The sequence below is a fragment of the Phyllobates terribilis genome, unplaced genomic scaffold (genome assembly GCF_046119375.1).
Source record: "Phyllobates terribilis strain yellow unplaced genomic scaffold, ASM4611937v1 Scaffold_11__3_contigs__length_659146591, whole genome shotgun sequence".
Taxonomy (NCBI): domain Eukaryota; kingdom Metazoa; phylum Chordata; class Amphibia; order Anura; family Dendrobatidae; genus Phyllobates; species Phyllobates terribilis.
The window spans coordinates 539,369,095-539,381,229 of NW_027362771.1; positions in this window are offsets into that span (position 1 = coordinate 539,369,095).

Here is a 12,135-nt window from a genome sequence, read left to right on the forward strand (position 1 = left end):
GTGTGTGTGTGTGTGTGTGTGTGTGGCACCCCTCACGGCCCCAATCCTGGTGTGTGTGTGGCACCCCTCACGGCCCCAATCCTGGTGTGTGTGTGTGTGTGTGTGTGTGTGTGTTTTGCACCCCTCATCCCTTTCACACTGTACACACATACAAAAAAATAAACAGTTATACCCACCTTTCTTCCCTGTGCTCCAGCGCTGCTGCGTCCTGTTCTGCCGGAGGCCGGGGGAGGAGTGCAGCACCGGAGCACCGCGCTGTCCGGCGCTATTTTTCTCAAGACACACTGTAAATGTGTCTTCAGTAAAATGGCGCCGGATAGCGCTATACTCATGCGCCGATCAAACGCTTTACTCCTTCCCCGGTCTCCGGCGACAAGAGGCGCCGCGGCAACGCTCCTCCAGGTCTGGTAAATATGTAAGTATGGCTCCGGAGATCGCGGCATGCGTTCAGTGTCTACTCATACTGCGATCTCCGGCGCCATACACCTCCTCTTACCTGTAACGTCTGGATGCGTGATTCGGTCTGGAGCCAGACTGCTCGTCGCGCATGCGCAGTCTATAGAGGCTTCAGACAGAGATTCGCATCCCCGGTTATATTATAGATAATATCTAAAGGTATGTTCACATCACGTCTTGGCCTACAGTCAGTGGTTCTTTCAAGACATACATCCGAAACCTTGGAAAACGGGATTCTGATGTTTGTGATGATGAGCCATTGACTTTAATGATGGAGATGAAGTCACTGTGAGCGCTGTTGGACATCAGTATCCGTCTATTTCTGGCGGACACCAAAATGCAGTTGACCGCATTTTGGTGTCTGCCTGAAGTAAGCGGATACTGCCAAAAAAGATGTCCGGCAGAGCTCATTAAAGGGGTATTCCCATCTCTGAGATCCTATCGTAATATGTGGTAGGTGTAGTAGTAATATTACACTCACTCCGTGACAGTTGCTAGTGGTCGTAACCATGGATACCTAAGCTACTGCAATGCCCTGCACATGGGGTAAGCGACATAGAAATCTACTATATAATTGTCTTATCCCGTCTGTCTGTCTGTCCTGGAAATACCGCGTTGCTCATTGGTCCGGCAGTGGCCAATCAGCGCCGCGGGATTTCTGAAAAAAGATGGCGGCCGTTAGCGGCTCATCTGCGGGACGGAGCTCAGCGGCGATGCCGCCAGGAGAGGAGCGCCGCGAGGCACTCCTCTCCCGGCCGGTAACAGCAGAAGGACCTCGACCGCCGGACCCATCTGCGGGACAGAGATGACCGGCGCGAGGCACTCATCTCCCGGCCAGTAGCAGCGGAAGGACCGCCGGCGTCGCTGACCTCCATGCGGAAGGGAGGACCGGGGAGCGGGGCTGCGGGTCGGGATACTTCTGCTGCGAGCGCCCACTCATGTCCCGGGTTCTCGCTGCGGAAGTACCCGCACAGGCAGGTCCGCTCCCCGGTCCTCACCAAGACGATTCGATGATTGGTCGCATTCTTCGGACCCGACCAATCACTGATCTTACCGCAAAAGTTAAACACTACTGTGCTGATTGGTCTTTGACGCTGCCCATGACCAATCACCGATTTGGGCGCGAAATTTAAATATCAGCCGCGACCAATCACCGATCTTGGCTCCACATTTAAACACCGCTGTGCTGATTGGTCACCAACGCTATTTAAATGTGGCGCCAAAATCGGTGATTGGTCGCGCCCTGCGTCTGCGACCAATCAGCGATTTTTAACACAAATGTCCGGACCTTTGTAACACCATGCGGATACTGTGGGGACATCAGCGACTAGGGTGTGAAGGGAGGACCGGGGAGCGGCGCTGACATCCATGCGGCTAGGATGTGAAGGGAGGACCGGGGAGCGGCGCTGACATCCAATTGGTCGCGGCCGATATTTAAATGTGCCGCACAAATCGGCGATTGGTCGCGGGCAGCGCCAGCGACCAATCTGGGATTTTTAACACAAATGTCCGGACCTTTGTAACACCATGCGGATACTGTGGGGACATCAGCGGCTAGGGTGTCAAGGGAGGACCGGGGAGCGGCGCTGCAGGTCGGGATACTTCTGCTGCGAGCAGTCGCTCATCTCCCGGCTTCTCGCAGCAGAAGTAGCCGCACAGGCAGCGGCGCTCCCCAGTCCTCACCAATACGATTCCGCTCCCCGGTCCTCACCAATACTATTCGCTGATTGGTCGCGTGCGGAGAGCGCGACCAATCAGTGATCTTGGCGCTAAAGTTAAACACCGCTCTGCTGATTGGTCGCGGCCGCTGCCCGCGACCAATCACCGATTTGGGCGCCACATTTAAATAGCGGCTGCAACCAATCACCGATCTTGCCGCCACATTTAAACAATGCTCTGCTGATTGGTCGCAACCGCCAGACGCGACCAATTAGCAGAGCGGGGTTTAAATTTGGCGCCAAGCTCGCTGATTGGTCGCGGACGCCAGACGCGACCAATCAGCGAGCTTGGCGCCAAATTTAAACCCCGCTCTGCTGATTGGTCGCGGTTGCCGGCCGCGACTAATCAGCATTGTGGGCGCCAAATTACCGGCCGCAACTAATCAGCATTATTGCCGCCAAATTTAAACACCGCTCTGCTGAATGGTCGCGGCCGTGACCAATCAGCATTATTGGCACAATATTTAAACCCCTCTCTGCTGATTAGTCGCGACCGCCGGCCGTGACCAATCAGCGATATAGTCGCCAAATTTCAACACCGCTTTGCTGATTGCGCCCGGTCTGCCGCATACATATTCTAGAACACCCGATTAGTTAGAATCGGGCCACCATCTAGTGTAGTATAGTTCTCTTAATGACCTTTCTATGTCGCTTACCTCATGTGCATGGCATTGCAGTAGCTTAGATACCACTAGCAACCAACTGTCAGAGTGGTCGTAACCATGGACACTTAACTACTGCGATGCACTGCACATGAGGTATGCGACAAAGGTTATCAGGAGAACTATACTACATTTCTAATTATAGGTATTTATTAATATTATTATTACACTTACTACATATTGGGATAGGATCTTAGAGATGGGAATACCCCTTTAAAGTTGATGGTTGATGAGAACAAACGCCCAAATCCTGTTTTCCAGGGCGTCAGATGTAAGCCTGGACAGAGTCAATGACAATACACTAAAATGCAATGTGAACCTAGCCTAATTCACTGTATCAGTTTATAGACCCTGAGGGGCTGATACATCAGTTTTTGCTTAAATTCTTGTGTAAGACTGTTTGAAATGTCAAATTTTGTGCAACTTGTGGTTGCAAATGTTGCGGCTTTTGCCAATCCCAGCCAACACCATTATCTTTTTGATAAATGGCCGGTATTTGCCAGGTGGGGGTATAAATTCATCATAATTTTTGCCACAAATGTGGCAGTTATTAGTCCCTAATGGGACATCAGCTGAAAGATGTCCAAAATTAATTTAGCAATATTCGCCTCTTATTGATTTGGGCACATCTTGCTCCAGCCCACTATTCATCAAGCGTGACATGCAAAACACTAAGCTTGATGTATCGGGTCTTAGTGTTTTTACTTGATAACTCGACTAAAATTGAAGGGTTTTGCTTGGGTCCTTTTGGATCAAAAGTAAGTGAAAAATACTAGAACAGACAGGTGTCTTCCTGATCCATTGCTGCCTTGTCAGACCTCAGATCAACTTGGCTGCTGCATTGTCAGGGGAATTGTCCTATCTCTAGCTAAAATAGAAAGGCCTGTGTGATCCTTTGTCCCTTGAGTGAATGGGACAGTGGTGCACATGTGCGTTACCACCTTTCCACTTATGAGGAATGATAAATGTAAGAAAGGTGGGAATCTGAGTCTCCATACCCATCACGAAAATGGGTGTTGTCGATCCTTGAGTAAATGGAGTGCTAGTGTGCAAGCATGACCACCGCTCCCATAGACTCAATGGAATAGTAATGTAAATGTGACCGCCTGTCTCTTCAAGCGGGAGACAGGACTCCTTTTCGTGGGATCGGTGGTGGTCTCAGCAGTTGAGCCCTATGCTGTAGATGGATGACAAATGCTATTCATAGTGCAACCCCTTAAGGACCGCCCCAATTATGTCCTTAATGACCAAGCCAAATTTTACAATTCTGACCACTGTCACTTTATGAAGTAATTACTCTGGAACTCTTCAACGGATCCCCTTGATTCTGAGGTTGTTTTTTCGTGACATATTGTACTTCGTGATTGTGGTAAAATTTATTCGATATGACTTGCATTACTTTGTGAAAAAATCTGAAATTTAGTAAAAATTTAGCAATTTTCAAAATTTATATTTTCATACCCTTAAATCAGAGAGATATGTCACACAAAATAGTTAATAGATAACATTTCCCACATGTCTACTTTGCATCAGCACAATTTTGGAACCAACATTTTTTTTGTTAGGAAGTTAAAAAGTTGATCAGCGATTTTTCTCATTTTTCCAACAAAATTTACAAAACCATTTTTTTAGGGACCACATCACATTTGAAGTCACTTTGAGGGGCCTTTATGACAGAAAATACCCAAAGTTGACACCATTCTAAAAACTGCACCCCTCAAGGTGCTCAACACCACATTCAAGAAGTTTAACCCTTCAGGTGCTTCACAGGAATTTTTGGAATATGGAAGAAAAAAATTAACATTTAACTTTTTTCGCAAAAAAATGTTATTTAGACCGAATTTTTTTTTTTACTTTCGTAAGGGTAACAGGAGAAATGGACCCCAAAATTTGTGCGATTTCTCCTGAGCATGCCAATACCCCATATGTGGAGTAAAACCACTGTTTGGGCACACAACAGGGTTCGGAAGGGAAGGAGCGCTTTTTGAATATAAAATTTGCTTGAATAATTAGCGGACGCCATGTCGCGTTTGGGGAGCCTCTGATGTGACTAAACAGTGGAAACCCCCACACAAGTGACACCATTTTGGAAACTAGACCGCTCAGGGAACTTATCTAGATGTGCGGTGAGCACCCTGAACCCCCCAGGTGCTTCACAGAAGTGTATAACATGGAGCCGTGAAAATAAAAAAATTAACTTTTTCCACAAAAATGATCTTTTAGCCCTAATTTATTTATTTTCACAAGGGTAAGAGGAGAAAATGGACCCCAAAAACTGTTTTGCAGTTTCTCCGGAGTATGCCAGTACCCCATATGTGGAGAAAATACAGTGTTTGGCCGAACGGCAGAGTTCAGAAGGGAAGGAGCACTGTGTGACTCTTTAAACGTAAAATTGTCTAGAATAAAGATCGGACGCCATGTCGTGTTTGGAGAGCCCCTGATGCGTCTAAACAGTGGAAACCCCCCACAAGTGACACCATTTTGGAAACTACACCCCTCAAGAATTTTATCAAGGGGTATGGTGAACATTTTGAACCCAGAGGTACAACACAGAATTTGGGAACATTAGGTCATCATATTGAAAAAGTAGTCATTAGTCTTGAGCGCAAGTGCTCGCTACTTGAGTTTGCATCGGGTACTCAGGTATGCACCATGTATCGCGGGTGCTCGAGTGACATGCTTGAGTCCCCGCCTCGCATGTTTCACGGTTATTAGACACCCAAATGCACACTCAAGTAGCGAGCACTTGCGCTCAACACTAGTCGCCATCATTTATTTTTTTTTCTTTACTTTTGAAAAAATCCTAACCCTAACTGCAAAGAATGGAATTTTTTTTTATTATTATTTTGATAATTTTCATCTAACTAAGGGAGGGGCAAAGGGTGGTTTGATTTATTTTTTTTTATTTTGATCACTGTGATGGGTTTTATTACAGTGATCAAAAGGAACCAGTAGGGTAAATTCCCTCTTGTTGCCGGGTACTGGCAGATCTCTGCAGGTGCACTGCGCATGTGCCCACCATTATTTTTTTTTCTACAGCAAGATGAATAACGGCGATCACGTCATCAGGGACCGGAAAAAACAGACATCATATTTTCCAGGGTCCAGCTACCCCTGGTAGCTGAGACCCCCGAGAATTTCCAACTCTGGGGGGCGCTACAGCCTTATTCCTCAGCGACGCATGTTCACGGTGCTGAGGAATAAGTACCCTTAACTGCCGCCGTAAAAAATGCGTAACCGTGTTCGTTAAGGGGTTAAATCTATGTCTAAGCATGGGAATTTGGAGCTCTGTATCAAAAAACGGGATCTATAAAAGACATAACTGAGATTGGATCTCTCTGACTTGCTTTTGATAGTCTGGTACGATTTTACCTATCTGTAAAGTAATATGTATCAGCTGCTGTGATAAGATTTAGGGTACTGGGGATCAAGTCATATCGATTTATTTTCAGAATGCCATTGCATGATGTTAGGCAGGACAATTGGTGAGTAAAACTTTACAGTTGTCAATAGTTTTGGTCTAACTGCTGGCTCTTTAAGGGAATCTGTCCGTAGGATTAACCCTCCTAAGCTTTTTATTTGGGCATGGAGGTCTTGAAATCTGCAATCCGATGTCTTATTCCTGGGAAAACAACATTTTTCTTATTAAATAAATAAGCTGTTAAGATCTATCGGCCGGTCACAGATCTTCCTGAGAATCTGACTCCGGGGGCCAATTTTAAATAACTGGGGCATTACCAGTGACACATGTAATGACTAACTGCTTAATTGTGAGTGATTATAACGAAGTTGGTACAGTACAGCAGAGCTGAGCTTTTTCTCATTGTAAATACATCTGCAGTTGTCCTGTCATAGTGCTTCAGCTTCCATCTCACAAGCAGCCGATAGGGGGGGAGAGTAGTACAACAGAACTGACATCACTTTGTCTCATTACAAGCTCTCCTCTCAAGTTCAGCTATGCTGTACTGTTAGTTATAATCAGGCATAACTCCGCAGCAGAGATTACACCATTATGAGAGGACAACATGCAGCTTCAGAAGTGTTTGTAATGGGACAAACTTTTGCTGTACTGCCCCACGGCTCATACTAGCTGCCTATGAGATGGAGGCTGAAACACTAGAAGACAACTGCAGATGTGTTTTCAGTGGGACAAAGCTCTAGTCTGCTGTCCTGTGATAATTCTAATCAGTCACAGCTCTGCAGTGAGATCTGAAGAGCAGATTCAGTCATTTCATGCTTCACACTGGTAACTCCCCTTTTCATTTAAAATAAGCTCTGGAGGCAGATTCTCAGGGAGATCTATGTCCGGCCCATAGATCTTACTAACTCATTTACATGTTAAGGATATTAAGGAAAATGTGGATTTCTCTAGAAAAATGCATTGGATTGCAAGTATCCTTTTATTCAACTTTCTCACCACCACCTTCTCTGCATAAGGTTATAGAAGTTGGTTGACATCTCAATTCCCAACTGTAACTGAATGGATTGCACTCTTTAATGCTATGTTACCCCATAAGAAATGGCTGTACCATTACTGGGCATCACCCTGAAAAATTGCACAAAATTTTGGACAAATGGTTGCAGGCTCACTACTCTGCCATAGGGTCAGGTATATTACACTGATTTCTGATTTTCCATAAGAGGTAACCCTTGATCTCTGGGTCCTTTTACAGTAAAGTATGTTCTGTTAGCCTTAAACGAATAGAGTTTAATCATTCTATTTGCCCACGTAGCAGATTTGATGCAGAGCGTTTTTGCCTCTGGCAGAAAAAAACGCATGCAGATTTACATGCGTTTTTTCTGCCAGAAAGAAGTGTTTTTACATGCGTTTTCGCATGCGGTTTTTCAAGCACTTTTCCAAGCGATTTTGAGCATCACTTGGAAAAGTGCTTGACAAGTTTGTCACACAATATAAATCCATGCAACCGGCATGAATTTATATAGTGTGACCAACTTAGATGCTTTAAATGCAGCATCTATAGTAAAAAAAAAAAAAAAAAAAAGTTAAAAATAAAAAAAACCTGTATATTCACCTCTCCGGTCTCCTCCCGGCGGCAGCGATCCTCTCTCCTCGGCGTCCAGCGGTATACTGGCAGGACCTGCGGTGACGTCATTTAGTCACCTGATGGTCACGCGACCATCACCTGACCGCTGACGTCAGCGGTCGCTTGACCATCCGCTGACTAAATGACGTCACCTCAGGTCCTGCAAGTACACCGCGGGACACCGAGAAGAGAGGATTGCTGCCTCCGGGAGGAGACCGGAGAAGTGAATATACAGTTTTTTTTTTTATTTTTAACTTTTTTTTTTTTCTATTTTTCACCGTGTGGTAGCCGGGATGAAGAGGAGTTGTAGTCTCCTCTTCATCCCGGGTACCACACGCACTACGATTACTCTGCAAATTTGCGGCCATTGAATTTAATTGAAACACAGCAAATCCACATATACCTGCGGGTTTTCTGCGTTTCAGTGGCCGCAGCGTAATCGCGGTAGAAATGGTCATGCTGCGTTTTGCAACGCAATGCGAATTCAGCGCGCTTGTTAGCGCATCATGTGCACAGCACATCCGAATTCTCATTGCTTTGCATGGCAGACGATTTTACAAGCGTTTTCGCGGTCGTAAAAATGCTGCAAAAAATGCTACAAAAACGCTACGTGGGCACATGGCCTCAGAGTACCTTGTACATGGGTGGCAAATAATTGATCTTGACCTTGGTTGGTGTCTGTCAACCTAAAATCTTCACATAGCTTATGCAGTAAAGATGTTACACCTGTATTCTGGCGTAAAAAGCTTTAAGTCGGATAATTTTGGTGCAATTTGAGGCTGCGCCCACATTTTGCTACTTTTGGGGTTCTCATGCCTTTTTCACCCAGCTCCAACAAAGTAGGTAGAGCTGGGACGGGGTGTGGCAACCTCCTCTCTTCAAATTCATGACGAGTGGCAGTGTTCGCTATGCCACAAATGTTAATGCAGCAAGGACTGGAGTATGATTTGTGGCAAGGCTCACACACAGGTGCACGCCTCTCGCCTGACACTCCTGATTTATGAATAGCATCTGACTCCAGCGCACATCCTCATCAAGACTGGCATGAATCGGGGCCATAGACTCTAAACATTGGTTTTCCGCTACTGGATTCTCTATATATCTAGCAATATTAGATTGCCGTTATTCTTATTCTATGCTGATTAATTTATGATCTGCAGATCAAGAATAACAAATATTTCAATTAAAAAAACAAAACAAAACCCTTTCTATGACCTGCTTGCCCAAAAAGATTGTTTAGGAGGGTTGATCCTACTGGCAGATTCCCTTTAACTATTTGTGCTTCTGATCAGTATGGACACACATTAGATAACTCCACTCTCAGACTAAGTAAAAGAAAAGTGCCACTTTATTCATAATTTACAGCAAGTCTATGTCTTCATGTGTAAACAATTTACTTATCTTGTACTCATTTTATATTAAGGTTGTTTTTTTTGGGTTTTTTTAAGTGCTTGTAGTGAGGTTGCATTATTTTACTTTGCACACCTGTAGTAATGTTGTAGAATTCTTTAATTTGTAGTGAGGCTGCATTGTCTTCCTATATAGAAATGTTGTGAGTTTGTATTGTTCGCTTGTCTGACATCTCATGTGGTTGTATTAACCTCCCCTATAGATGTGATTTCACTGTCCTGCTGCAAAAATGTTCATTGAAGTTGTATTATCCTCCCCCTGTAGATATATATATATATATGTGTGTGTGTGTGTGTGTGTGTGTGTGTGTGTGTGTGCACTGGATCCTAGCTACTAGACTACCAGGGACATGTATGTGGCTTTAGCTCTCACATTTCACAGGAGGACAAGAAAACCTATCTGAATCCTAACCACTAAATCACCAGGAATGTAGATATTTGGTAAGGTTTTGTTATCGTACTCTGTGTACTTGCCGTGAGGTTCTATTGTCCGTTTCTACAGATGATCAAATCAATCTGCTGCAAATCAACTTAAGAGTTGAATTTCCTGAAATTCACAGGTCATGGCAAATACCAACAATTTGCTGTTCAATTTGCGCTGATTACAATAACACATGGCCAGCAGCATGTCACACATTGCTGAAGAGAGCGCTGGCTCCTATGATTGCAGGTGTGGCGATGCAGTGTTCCCCATAATACCTTGCAGCTATTGCATCACATAGTATAGTGCAGTCAGTCAGGGGAGATCATCACATGAACTACTATAAAAAATCTGGGTAAGGAAAACAGCTGCCATTTTAGGAATTTACAGACTAGGGCTAGAAGATCAGGACACACAGCTCATTATTACACATAAGATTAAAAAGGCCCAAATCAGAGTGTAGTGTACTTATGTAGAACGAGTGGTAGTGTCGGGCTGTAACTAATAATGCACAGAATCAAGGAATCGGGAAGTGCTGGAGCTGCGGAGTCTGTTACTGTGAAGTGAGTAATCTCTTATATACTGCAGTATAACACCGTAATAAAACCTTTCATTTTTTTCATTCTTGCTCCACTACCAAGAATAAAAATGCAGTTTTATTCCTTCCATTCCTAATTTTCATACCTAAGGAAAAATACTCAAACCAAGGCTTGTATGGCATAGGACGTGTGCTTCCTATAGGACGTGAGACAGAAAAGCCATCAGCCATCTTATTTTTTTTATGCAAATTTTTATATATTTAAAAAAAAAAAAAAATCTCAACACCATTTTTTTTCCATGTTCCGTTGTACTTTTTTGGGAATGGAGAATTAATCTGCTAACTAAAAATCTGAAAATAATTTATTACCCTAAATCGAGACCTTTATCTGCAGGTCTGTTTAGGAAATATCTGTTTAAATTGTCAAACTGGAGACACATATACCCCCTACATTGATATTATGGGCAGGCTGGTGTTGCATTAGCTTTTTTTGGCCATCACATGTACCATACCTTCCATTTCTGGTTGATATATCAAATTTTTCCAGGCTTGGATAAATGTGTTTTACAAAAAAAAAAAAAATTAAATTGTAAACGGTATACTTGTCCCCAAGTGTATGGTTAACAAAAATGTAGAACTGGCAATGGACGTGGTGTTGTGAGAGGGAACAAAAAAACAGTACAATGGTAAAAAATGAGGGAACTGCTAGCAGCGGCACTATTGGCAGTGTTTGTACCAGCCGTCCTGTCAGTAGTAGTACGAAACGCAGGTCACACTTGCCTTCCTTTGCCTCTGGCAAGCGTATTAGTGGGGATGAATGTAATGGAACATGTCACATTACTTGTCTCAGTGACATCAGTTTGACGTTACCTCTGACAGCATCACCATCAGCTTACGTCAGTGTTGTGCTCAATCCACGTTTTCTGCCACCATAACAATGTGTGTACATAGTGGAATTTCAATTCTGTCAAGGACACATGTTTCTGTTCAGCCCCTTACCTCCCTAACCCACAACAACCCAGGAAGCTTTTTCACTAGAACAACTTCTTTCAATTGATTTATTGGAAGAGATGAACGGTCAGTTTGTACTCTGACATGAGCCAGAGGAGACATTTGAAATCTCAAGCTATGTTGCCCACTTGGCGAACTGTGATTTTAGGGGCGTTGTAAGTGTTAGTAACACTTAGCCAAATTTCTCGGTGGGGGGGCAAGGAGATTGGGACATTTTTCAAAGAGAGGCATCTGTTCGCTAAGTCAGGGATGAACACGATGATGATAATGATTCTGTGGTGGACAAGACCTGGGAATCGGATAGGGGTGCTGAGGAGTTGATGTCATCAAAATTGAGGATGTTAGCCTTGTTCATATACAAAGGAAGAAATTTGTCGCTAAAACATCCAAAATTTGTCTGTAGAGGCAGCTGTGGAATTTTTACCCTTTTTTCATGTATCCTGGATATAACCAGAGGCGTAGCTAGGGTTTTGGTTCGGAGGGGGGTGAAACTTCTGAGCGGGCTCCTAACCAGGTAACCCTGATTACAACTATGATGGCGCACCCCAATAGTGGATGTAGGAGAACCTCAGCAGATGACCATGCTGTTACTGAAAATAATCTCTATACGAAGGCCAGCACGGATATTACCGCCATATAGTGATAGATGCCAGTCTTGCAGAACATATAGGAGATTACAGTAAAGTTATATATTGTGACTTACAGCTGATGCTCTTTCTGATGAAATCGTTGACCTTTTTTCCGTCTTTTCCATCTGCCCCAAACCGACACGACAACTTCCTCATCCAAGACTCGTCTGCACAGATTACAACAAAGACACATCTGACTTCTCACATTTTAGGCACCGTTCTCATCTATTCCCAACCTGCACAAAC